This window comes from Phaenicophaeus curvirostris, chromosome 3 (genome assembly GCF_032191515.1).
Source record: "Phaenicophaeus curvirostris isolate KB17595 chromosome 3, BPBGC_Pcur_1.0, whole genome shotgun sequence".
Lineage (NCBI taxonomy): Eukaryota > Metazoa > Chordata > Aves > Cuculiformes > Cuculidae > Phaenicophaeus > Phaenicophaeus curvirostris.
This window is the reverse complement of record NC_091394.1, coordinates 54,788,771-54,801,755: the sequence shown is the minus strand read 5'-3', so window position 1 is coordinate 54,801,755 and position 12,985 is coordinate 54,788,771. Positions and strand designations below refer to the sequence as shown.

Here is a 12,985-nt window from a genome sequence, read left to right as displayed (position 1 = left end):
TTTTCCTTGAACTGTCTAGGAATTAGGGAGAGAAAGACAACATGTTAAAATATTTTTACGTCTGGTATTTCACCATTTTTGGGAAAAGCATGCTCACGGAAAAAAACCCAAAAACTTCTATGCTTCTTTAAAGATGTCTTTGGAGCAGACTGAGGATGGTCCATCACATGATACCTTGACAGAAAGAGCAGTAACAAGTGCTGCTTGTTGCACTTTGGAAACAATCAGTTTCCTTTGCAGGCAGGTTATTTTATCTTCCAAGTCTCTTCCTGCAGCATCTAAGCTCTCTGCGGGATATTATTTTTCAACCACCTTGTATGGCTCTGTCTGGGTGTCACCATTCAAAGAATTTCATGATCAGAAAATGCCACATTCAAGTCTGGCACTGAATTCTGCTAGATAGTTATTCACAGACATCTCTGTGAATGCAATATAGGATAAACCACAAAATTTTCATTTTCTATCTCACAGGAAAACATATACCAGCATACAGTAACTAAATAATAGCCTTTTCCTTCTCGTGTTCTCACAATATCAGAAGAAAACCAAAATAACTTGAAAATCACTACTAGACCAAGAATATTTACCTGTATTTTTTTTGTAAGACTTTGGTGGAAGTCTACCTCAATGCAAATGGGTAAAGTAGTTTAGTCAGGTAGGTCTGAAAAAGTAATTCACCTTGCTGTGAATCCTATCTGGCTCTTTTTAATATACCTTTTTTTAAAAAAAAAATCAATCCACACTGCCACCAGGAAAGCAAAAAGAAAACAGAATGGCTATTGATTTGAGATTAACAGAAAACAAATGCATCATTAGAGTTAGGACAGCACTGTCATGGAACTCTGTTTATATGTCTAAAAAAAATTAGGTTTATTAGCAGTTAGAAATAAAGTGTGTTAGAGGATCTTCAAACCATTTTGGTCAGTGGACCTAGACTCATAATTCAAACACTTCCATTCCCAGAACACAATGACTTCTCATTTACAGTGCTGGCCAAGGTGGATCTGGTTCTTTCATCTAATTAGAACAAAAAGTCATAGCATAGAGAATTTTGGTTCATAGAGCTACCTACTTTGGGAGACAATCAGTTGAAGGACCATTTTTAGCACGTGTGCATAGCACTGTCAGTGAAGCTATAAATATTACAAATCCCTGAAAATGCTTCTATTTTCAGTGAAAACCATGTAAATTGTTCCCATTTCTTCCAGTTTTCAAAATATTTGCTTTCAAAACACATACTATGCTTTTTTCTCTTTTTCTCTTCAAATACTGTGACTAAAGAAGGGGTAGAGTGAAACTAAAAAAAAAAAAATCTCATTTCTTAACATAGCTTATCCTCTCCAAGCAGGGACTGCTAAACTCTCAGAAAAACCTTCATCACAGAAGAAGAGCTATGGCTAACTGGCAGTAACTACAGAAGAGTGTTTTGTCGTTTTCTTGCAGCACATGGAGCTGAGGTTCTGGGATGCTGGGCTGGTGACCATATCCATAGGGCAGTCCTGAAGGGGAAATAAGAGGGCAACCTGGTTCTGGTAGGACAGGTGAAAATGAGGGGGAAGATGAGGAGGTGGGATTATTAGAAGTTCTCACACCAGCCAGTGAGACCTTAAAAGACCATCTTCAACTACACTGTGGACTTCTGCTGTACATCAGTGTGTCAGGACAACTTTACCTGTGTGTGCAAGATGCCAGGTGCCTCTATGAGATCTAAACATCCCTTTAATTCCTTTACCATAGTAGGACTTGAAGACATCTCAGCATTTCCTAATAGTGTGTCATTATCATGCAAAAGGAGATAAGGAAACGTCACATGTAGCAGCAATGTTGTTTAAAAAAAATCACGCACAAGCAAAGACAAAACAGTGAAAGCAAGTGAAATCTCAGCCTGACCTAAGCAGCGTAACCCACTGACTTCAGTCAGTCACATAAACTGGTCATAAAAATGGCAAAACAATTTTTAGTGATTAACACCACAAACCATATTACTTCTAGATTAACAATCTTCCATATTTTGCTTTTTGGATCTGGAAAGCACAGGGAAACTTTAGTGTCACTAGCACTGGTTCCTTTCTTGTACTTGCATTTCTGATTTTGATGATCTGATCATAGTTTTTCCCTACATGAACAACTTCCAAGGTACTGATTCAAGGATCACTCCAACTGACCTTGTTTTATTGCTGTGAGTAATCCTATGATGTTCAGTGAAGTTACTTACATTAATAAGGACATACAACTCCCAAGTCATTGTAGGATTGGGACCTTAGGGTTGTTAACAGTCACTGGCTCCTCTGCCATTAATAGGTCATTGATAAACTGCAGTTTCCCTCATATCTGACAGAGGGCTGCTAAGGTACACATATATCACTGCAATTTTTCTGTTACAACTCTTTATAATGCAGAATTAGATTTTAAAGGCAATCGATAGCAATCCAGTTGCAAGCACCTCTAACGAAGCGCAGCAGAAACAATCTGGTATTAGGTTTTCACCTAAAAGGTCTCAGAAAAAACATTTCTCAGAGCCATTTTATCTGTCCAAAAAGAAGATCAAGGTGTTTATTCCAGGCTCGGAGCCAGGGAGGATCACACATGCACTGAACCTCACACATAGCAAGGAAATCCACTGGGTCGCATAGCACGTCTCATTGCATAAAGTTATTGCTGCCACAGGTTGTTTGTCCTACTCATCTGTTCTTCAAGTACACATTTCTACTATTATAATTATTGTAATAAATTACAGTTGAAAGGACAACAATAACAATCAATTCTTAAAAGTATTTCTAAAAGGAATTTAAAAACTGTTTTTTAAAAATTGAAAGAGTCTGCTAGGATACCCTGTCAATATATCTGTTATATTTTTAGCTCAAGCATGTCAATAATGATAGATTGGTAGCGGTGATATAGGTTTAGTGCAAACTTTTCCATGCCACTTTGACCACGCACAGCAGCTCTCCTTGTTCCCTGACTCCCAACTCATCATCAGAAATGTCCGGAAGTCACAGTAGATTCACATTTTTGTCAAATACTGAAGAATGACGTTAACTAGAAATACTTCTCCTCCTGCTATGGGAGCTAAAGGTAAAGGCGGAAAGAAACCTAGCACATCAGTTGACTGAAACTATTTTCAGCTTTTCTTTGTTGAACACATTTTCCAAATACACATATATGACAATTCTTTGCAATGCAAGCTATCCTGTTCACAACACAACTCACAAACAAGTCTGCAGTGACTTTCACTTGTCTTCTAAAATACGACTATTACTTTTTGGTTTTAGATGCTCAGTGAACATCCAATGATCCCTGAAAACCAACACAATTCCCATTTTCAGCTACACAAGTTATAAGAGGAGGAAAGAACAAAATCATGCAATAATTTCCTTGACAAAAGCATGAAAAATACCAATGTGTGTACACTGATGTAAACTGGCATATATCTCCTACTTTCCAACCTAAAATCTGTTATCTTTGCTCATAAAGTAGATTTGCGCACTTGACTTTCACTTGCTAGAATCAATTAATTCAGATTAAGAGCTACATCTATACATGCAACTCTAACCCAAACTGCTATTCCTAACTGCTAAAATTTACATTATTACACACTAGACTTCAAATAGGTCTGTAGTATCACAATATGGAAATAAGCTACTTGACTGCTGCCTGACTTAATTCAAGATACAAAAATGTGCTTGATACTAACTTTATTTTCAAAAGAAAATGGAGACTGTCAACACAAATCACCCTGAAATCATAGTATTGGCTCAAGCACTGTGGTTTTCAATTTTTGTATGTTTTTAATATACTTTATTTCCAAGGTCTTCTGTAATACCATAAAGGATAACATTGTGTTAGTTGAAAACTTTGTCCCATTTAGAAGCTCCTATGTTAGAAAAAAGTCCAGTATTCTGAGAATTGGTAGTGCTGCACTAGGGCCTGAGAACTCCATCTCCCTCATGGAGAAGACAGCAAGAGACTAAAGGCTGAAGTTTCTGAATTCATGCCTGCAATTCACCACTAAAACATCCGAGGAAACTACTTTTATATGGCAGCTAATGCAAAAAAGGACCCTTTTACCCAGGGTCTAGAAAGAGCAGTTGGAAAAGTCTCACTATCACTCCCAAACCACATCTCAGCAGGCTGCAAACTGTTACCAATACTGTCATGGAGCCTTTTTCCTCAGTTTTAAGGTCAAAGGCTTTTTTGGATCTGGCTGCTCACAAGAACAGCCTTCATCAACTAATATGCCTCCAACACTAGGAATATCAAGTGAGGTGTGTGCCTGCTCTCTCATCTAAGGTAACAGTCTAGGACCAAAAGTCAGTGATGTCTTTCTTCTAAGTGCACAGAGCAGTATGTTTTCTTACAGCCGACACTGAGAATGGAAAGGGAAACAGAGCCATGCATAAAAACACTCCATCTGCTTGGCAGTGCTTGCATTATAATCAGGATAACTGTTTGTCTTATAACTTAAGACCAGCAACAGCACCTGCTTTCAAAGCAACAACAAAATGGTAGGAAGGACTGTGAGTAAGAAAGGTTTGCTAACGTCTGCAAACACAACAAAGATTTTTGTCAAAACTAAGCATGTTTCCAAATATGCAGAAGCAGAATGAGCAACTCTGAGAAGCATCTGTCAGGTCAAGTATCCACAAGAAGAACCATAGAGAGGCAGGCAACTCATGGAAAGGTTCACATACCTCCCATGCAGAGAGGTGAGTAGCTTGTAGCAGTGAGAGAACAGGAACAATCAAATGGCAAGCTCTCACCCTGGCTTGACCGCAAGATAGCACTTAAAAAAGGCAGCAGCACTCATGAATAGGTTTCCAAATAGGATGTGCCAGGATTCCTACAAAAACGGCTTATTTCTAATACATGTGCTTGCACCAGCCCTGAAGACAACAGAACAGTGGTTAACCAGAAGAGCAAAATAAAAAGGAGACAGAAGAGTGATAGGTATCAATACAAAAAGAAAAATCAATTCAATCTAGATGTAACAAAAAAAAATGAGAGAACTCACATTCATATGGCAAATCTTTCAAATATATTTTGCAGACACAGTAAGAAGCAGCAGAAATGCCATTCCCAAAATGTTCTCTAGAAAGAAAACAAAACCCCGGTTATAGTAAACTGACAGTTAAAAGTAAAAGCCAAAATGAAATGAGCTGACCTTTGATATATTTTGCAGCCGTCAAAAGCCTCCAATATATTTATCAGTCTTTTCTTCTTCATCCAAAATTTTGCTTTTCAGCTTTCTTTAATCCTAGCTTTCTAATCGCCCTTTCTTGGATCTTAATTGCTCTCATCCCACTTTCAATTCACATTGTGTTGCCCTGGAAGAAACATTGCTTGCTTAACAAGAAGAGCCACAAAACAATCTTTAGACTATTCTAAAACAACACTGCACTACTTCTACTTCTTCTGTCATGAATTGCCTTTATAAAGGTCAATAAAAAAAAATTATGTCCTGCGTTAAAGGAGAGCCAGTCCCTCAAAGAAAATGCTAATAGGCACGTAGCCAAAATATTAGCATTGCAGAAATTACTACATTCTCTGTGGTTTACTTTTTCCGCATGCATTCACTCATCCAGCATGATTCTCTGCTGCAGCTTCACGATTTAAAGGTAAATTTGGTACTACAACAATTGCTGGTGATTGGGAGATTTCATTGCACAGGAGGTGAGGCCATGGAAAAGATGTGGGTAGGTCACATCACGCACAGGGCAGGGAATAGATTTCTTCCTGGGACTGTCTGCATAGGCTTCTCAGTGAGAACGTGGAGGTCGGGTTTGAAAGCCTGTCAGAGATCATCATGCTGGGGAGTACTGAAGAGATGTTTTCAGCATCTGGGGGAGGTCTGTAGCTCATTCTGCCTTGCAGCAGGTTCAGCAGCTGTGGTGTGGGCAGGGTCATTAGTAATGCTGCATTCATGACTCATCTGTGGTTATTCCCTTAAATACACACAAAGAGGCAGGAGTTTTTCTTTCTCTGGGCTCCAAATTGGTCAGGACCTTCAACATAAATATGTCTATGAGTCTGCAAGAAAATTTATCATCTGACCTTGATGTGTTTCTTCCACTTTCAGAAAGAGCACAGGTTCCAAAGCTCCCTACTTGTGAGAACATCGAATGCATTTCAGAAGGAGAAGCCTTCATAAGAAGAGTATTTCCCAGTTATAACCCATGCAAAGAGAGAACAAGAGAATCTCAGAAGAGAGCTGGTCAGCAGAACAAAATGGAACAGCAGGAGCTTTAGCACTGAAGTGCTTTAACTTGAGCTGAAAACTGAAATCTTCCATCAACAAAATCCAAAAGAAGAGTACTTTATTAAAAGCCAAGTTTAATTCATGCAGGGGGAAAAAAAAAAAAAAGCATCACTTTCAAAGTAGACTGAACGTTTTGTTTGGGGACTAAGCTGCCTCTTGCTGGGCTGCTGGGATGCCTCACTGGACCTCTAATTTTGGTGCCTTGCAGACTGAACTGTGGCGTGGGTTTTGGGCAAAGCATCATCTCAGCAGTAAATGCAACCTCCCCATGGGGCAGAGAAGCTGCATACTGGAGACAGACCACAAAATATGGTTCTCTGGGCAGGACAGCCTGACTTACTGGGAGACACAGGGCAAGCGATGAATTGCTGCAGTAGCTCAAGAACTAAACGCTAAAGTTCAGGCCAAGGTGAAGGAAAACAATTAATTTGGAGATGTCAAAATGTTTAATTTCAATCATGAACTTTAAAATCAAACATTATGACATTTCTAAACGGGAAGTTTAAGTTTCAGCCACATTTTTGGGGGGTGTCAGTTATTTCCACAGGAAGCAAATACTTTTTGCAAAACATTACACAGCACTGAAATTTTTTTTTTCATTTTTTTCCAGTCACGCCAATATTCTTTTTGAACCAAATTCCAGATAAGCTATGCTATGGTAAAGAGAAGCACTACAAAGTCCATCTTTGTATCCAGTAATCCAATAGGATAAAATTTGGACTGGTCAGTTCTGATACTTCTTACCCTTAAAAAGCATATGTTTATTTCAATACAAATATTACATGCCTAAAATTCACTAGTACTGAATATAATACATGTCTTTTTAAAATAAAGAAAACCTCCCTGTTTTATTCTCTATGAAACCCTACAAAAGTAAGAAATGCAAGTGAGAACTGAATCAAATCCATACGTTTTTAAGACTCACAAATGTCACTGACAGTTGCCTAAATACGAATAGTACCTCAAAAATCTAACTGATTCCTGCTCTTTTTCAAAGATAACACACAGCAAATTGATTTTTTTTTCCCTACCCTAACAATGTGGCTTTGGTTCTTTAAATCTCTGCGGATTGTATGTGTGAGTTTTTCTTCCTCTCTCTTCATAACAGCTGTTTTTTTCCTTTGCCTTGCTTTTGAGAACAGGCTATGCAATTTTTAGAAAATAAGCACTGCAAATGAATCATCAAATGATAGTAGTTAAGCTTCAGCCATTGTGGATGCTCCTCCTGAAGGGGAGCACACGAGTTTACTCAGGCACTCACACTGTATGGGTGTGTGACCTTTGGGGCTGGAGATGCTCACGGGGTGCCTCTTCTATGGTTACTGCAGGTCAAGAGCAGGAACTGGATGGCTGTGCGAAAGAGAGCAAAGCCTAGGTGAGCACTGCTCATCAAGTTCATATACTTTTGGTATATGTACTACGGCAGAGCAATCAAAGCCAAAATACACAGAGGGAAAGGAGAGTGCCATCTGAAGAGGCTTGGTGAAGTTACCCCTGGCTCCTCAGAAGCTTTGCAGGGGTCTGTGAATAGGAAGGTCACCATTACTTCAGCTGGGATTGCATGAAAACCCTACATAATTGAGTCCTTTCAACCCCACTAATAGCTTCTCATGGAAAGGGGATTGCAGAGACTTTCTGCAGCGACAAACCTCTCCTTGTATATTTTACAACCAAATCCTGTATCTGGATTTAGCTCAGCATAAGCTAACATAATCTTAAAGTCCTGGTGTACGCAGCAAAGCAAAAAAATCTTATTATGGCATGGCTGAGGTAAATATATTCAGCGTCTCTACTTTTAGACATTTGTAACCTACTGAAAAATACTGTCCTTTGGTCTAAGGATTTCATGTCTTGTCAGTTCAAAAGACTACTTTAAAGCAAACAAACAAAAAATGTTTGCCAGTTATTTTTGATCATCTGAGGTATTCACATAGGAAAATGAAAGAAGAAATAGATGTAGGAAACATCGAATGTCATAACTTATTATCATTTAGCCTCGAGAAGCCTTCCCTATGCAGCTAGGGGCTAACTTGGCACTTGCATCACTGGGATTGCACACAGAGATTGCCATGGGAAGTCAGCTCCTGTATCAGCTCCTGAAGTTTTTGTGCTGTCATTTTTTCCTGCTTCTGTTGAGAAAATTGTAAAGCAAGTGTATTGACAGAAACAGAATCTTTTGTTACTTGATGGTGTTATTAAATAGATCTAAATCTGACAAAACCGAATCATTACTTTTAGAAATGGCCAGTGTTATCAGGGACACAGTAGTTAAAATATGTGGCTGGTAAATAAAACAATGGATGAACACCCACCTGTTGGGACTTGAACCCCCACTATGAGAAACAGGCTGACTTAACACTACTCCAATTACAAATTGGAAATGTATTCATCCTCAAATAGGTCACCGAGAACAGAACAGTTCTTGATGTTCAAAACATTCCCTCCAAGTCCAAAATAACTTTGGGATTAATGAAGGTATGGACTCCACACCATTTTGATAGGGCCATTGCATTCCATATTCTTTAAGACTTTGACCTTCTCTTTATTGTTAGGGGTTTGTGATACACTGTACAAATAATTCAGAAAAGCCTGAATGTTCATTCTTTCCCTTTTTTTTTCTTTCTGGATTATCATAGTCTCCTTCTTCCACAATATACTAAGAAATCCAGTCATCCCATCTTTGCCAACATGAATGCGTGTATGTGTTCAGGCATTTATTTCCCTTCTCTTATGCATGTGTAGTTTGATTTCGCTCCAGTGTATTTGCTGGGTTCTTCACCACTCATAGCTTCACAGGGAACACACTCAGAGTCAGGGCAAATCCCCTCAAAAGTGACTTCAGTGGAGCTATATGAATTTGTGGAGTTAAGCATCTACCGCCTAGACTTTGTGTTACACACTTCTTTTGTATGAGAAGGCACAGATTACCTGTACTGCTTTGTATTTTGCTGTAAAGCCTCCTCAACCAGGGTAGGCTTTTCTTACATTTCTTGATAACTGTTCCAAGTATGCTCTTTTTAACAGCGAGATTTTAAAACAGAATATTAAAAAAAAAAATGGTAACAGTACAGTTATCAGCTGCAAATGCTGCAGTTTTAGAAGCAAGTGCTGTAGGTGCTTCTGCTGAGAATATTTGCCAAGCAGAAAAACTAAATAGTTAAGAAGCCAGTTAATACAGATGCACAGACAACATGGAGCAGAGCCTTATGTACCAAAATCCAAACACCTTAAAATCTAATGTTGCTGATGATTCATGAATAGCATGCAAGTGGGCGTTACCACTTTTCAAAACAAAGTCACGTCAAACACTCAGCTCTTGCAAGGTAGGGGAGGATTGTCTTATTTCAAAACAAAAAAAAGAAGCGAAAGAATAAACTGTGAAAAACAAGCTGGAAAAAAATAGTAAAGGCCCTCTCAAGATCTGAGCTTCCAGCCTAACTGCTCACATAAGATAAGCTAACAAATGTTTTGATACTCGAGGACTGTGTATGAGTGCACGCTGGAACCTCAATTTAAACATGTTAACAACATTTAACAGCATTTAATAATTTATGTTCCGATCCCTGGTAAATTCTACCCAAAGAGAAGTAGAAGGTAAAGCATAAAGAGCAAAAAGAGTCTTAACGAATTTTTAACCCCTTGATAGCAAAAGATTCACTGGACTTAGCCTAGCAGACAGCAAGCAGCCCAGGAAGTTTCACTCCTGTGAGGCTGTCAAAGTCAAGTAAATGATAAAAGAAACACCTCTCCTTTTGTTTTGGGGCTTTACAAACAAAGCCATAAATTGTTCTTAATCGTAGCATTTCAAGACTAATAGAAAAATGTAGATTGGCCCAGTATCTTGTAATCCTTAAATGAAAATAGATGCGTGAAGAGCTCACTACAACAACATGCACGCTAGGCTGTCATTTCAGTGGAAAGAAGTTGATAAAAAGAAAAGGAAGGAAAGGAAAAATAGCACCATGAAAATCCAAACAACCTTTTCCTCCCTCCCAAAGCCTCAGAACAATCATTTTGGATAATTTGGTAATTTTGGATAACTGGATCTGATGAAACAAGCCTGTTTGTCTGTAGCCTAGCAAAGATAAGAATCTTGGTATCAACAAATTAGGATGTAAATCATAATACCAATGGGACACTATTGCTTTTTTCTCTCTGTTAGGCAGAGCCATAGAGTGCCCTGGAAAGAAACAGTATAAAATCGAAGTGCCCTGGACTTGGCTGGTTTCAGAATAGCTAGCAGTGCTAAAATCAGGTCCTATATTCCCACTCTTCTCTTCTGCGTTGTGAGCAAGCCAGCACGCCACAGGACCCAATGTGCCAGTCATACCTTCCCCTTTCAATTACAGCTTGAAAAAAAATGTTTTGGGCAAACAAAATGGGAGGAAAGCAACAGCCCGCCTGCTGATATCACAGGAATGATACACCCACACCCTGCCCTATGTGGTAAATCTGCACCTCCTCACCTGGCCAAGGGGGCAGCCACTCCAGCAGTGCTGACTAACTGCCTGCACACTGCAGCTCAGTGGTTTCAATCTACAGCACCATAGTGAATGAAATTACGGTCAGCTTCAGGTAACCGTGACTATCTCATAGATTTGGTAGAAGGTTTCAGCTCTCATTCCATTGTGTAATTTCAAGATCTTGCAAAACACGTGTCTGTGTATGACAGGGAAATTTGGGTTTCAAGGACAAACCTTCTCAACAGCTAAGCAGTAAGATCAGATTGACTCATAGGCATCAAGTCTGCCATGAAAGACAACTTCATTTTTAAATATTTTTCCTCAGCTTTGAGCAGCAAATGGCATAGGGAGACGGAACTACTAAGGCTTCCGCTGTGCTACTTTGTTTCTGTTTCTTCCCCTCCCCCCCCCAAACCTCCCATATTGTCCTAAGCCATGTCCTTAAATGAATATTTAGACTAATGTGAGAGATTTATTAAAACTATATGAACAGCAGGATCATCAAACAGAGTATATGGAAAATGGTAGGTTTTAGAAATATTCCCTGCTAAAATTTCAACTGTTAAATGTGTTTTGGTAGGCAAAGAAGACTGCAGGTTTTTTAAACATGAGGAAATCCAAAGGATTACATCAAATCATGTTACAGACACTGACAGATACAGGCTTTCAAGCGAAACAGCTGTGAGTAAAGCTCCTGTGACTGCTTAGAATACATTGCTGTGGTCTCCTAAAAAACAAAACCATGTGGAAAAAAGGGTACCTTTAATCTATATTTTAGCCTCAGAACAGCCACTCCACGTTTCCTCCTTTTCCTACAAATAAACAAAAGCAACATGAACCATTTCTATGCCTATGGTGATCAGCCACAATAAAGCCTCCAAGAAGCACACCCTTGTTGGCAGTGACCACTAGCTCACGTGCTTTCCTAGGACTGCACTTACTGCTATGGGTCCATATCAATTCTGTTAAACATTAAGGTGTTCTGGATACAACATAACTACCTAGGTTCACACTACTTGCAACAAAGACTGTGAGCACTGGATAGGGTGCCTGAAACAGCAGCTGGTATCAACAGAGCTGCTAAAATGGTGTTGTGTCATTCTTTTTCTCAAGCACTCATAGAAAGCTGGCCCTACACATCTCCTACAAGAACAGCAGCCTGCCACAAACACCAAGGTTTGTGTTGCTCTGTGCAACAACTAGTGCAAATTATTTAATGAGATAATTTGCACACTCGTATGTGATCCACGGTCCATGTGCAGCAATGGCTGAGATAAGACAGAGCTGCTTAAATCAAAGTGCCACTGGCAGAAGGGGAAAGAAGATGCTTGTGCTTGTAGAGGAGAACGTACACAAGAGCAGTTCTGTGCTGGGCAGGGAGGGACAGAGGACAACATGAGGCACACTTGGGCTGACTGTTCTGTGGGTTGTTCTGTGGGGAGATGGCAAGACAAGAAAACTCTGGGGTTCAGGACACATATTGAGAAGAGTGAAGGTCACAGAGAACTCCAAAGAAGACCAGGATGCCCCACTCCTGGAGCTGTTCAAGGCCAGGCTGGGTGAGGCCGTCCTGATCTAGTGGAAGGGCAGGGAGGTAGGAGTGAGATGAACTTTAAGGTCCCATGCAACACAAACCATTCTGTGATTCTATAGTAAGTGTAACTTCTAAATCAGCCTTTTTGCTGAATTTTGGATTACCCAAAGTTAATCAACTTTGATCGAAAGATCATGTCATTATACGGCACAGGAAGGAGGACACAGCTGAAGATTTTTATAAGTCTTAGTTCTCAAAAGCTTTGTTCAGGTGTAATGTACCCCTATCTTAGAATAACCGAGCTGGCAACTTGCACAGTTCTCAATTTCATTTGTCACATAATACTTGCACAGGAATACAGACAAATACATATCAATGAATTTAAAAGTAGTTTTCACAGGAAATGCAAGACGGATTAGCTATACACATCTTAAACCTTTCCTGTGTGAATCCTGCCCAGAGAATCAGAGTCATTTATTGGGAAGTGCATGCTTTTTCTCCCTGCCTCCCCAAGGTCAGTATTCTCAAAGCCTTTCTTCTAGTCCTTCCATCTGGCTACTTGGTGAACTCCAGAGGCATTTGCATTGATGGCATAGGACTTAGCACTAGATCTGTCATATATGGTTAAGCTGCTGCTGGGCTAAGCTCCCTTTTTTATCCTGAGTAGTATTTTCTCTTTGAACTTCAGGAATTTATACAGTGTTTTATCCTTTCAAGTATCTCTACAAATTC

General features: G+C 39.5%; 1 protein-coding gene across 1 annotated transcript in view; it reads right to left on the bottom strand.

Moving 5' to 3' along the window:
- Positions 1-11,513, bottom strand: part of DTNA (dystrobrevin alpha) — a 222,407-nt gene extending 210,894 nt beyond the window's left edge. Inside the window, exon 1 of the mRNA XM_069854059.1 lies at positions 11,480-11,513. The gene's annotated coding sequence lies outside the window, so the exon portion shown is untranslated. The remainder of the gene's footprint in view (positions 1-11,479) is intronic.
- Positions 11,514-12,985: the final 1,472 nt, after the last annotated feature.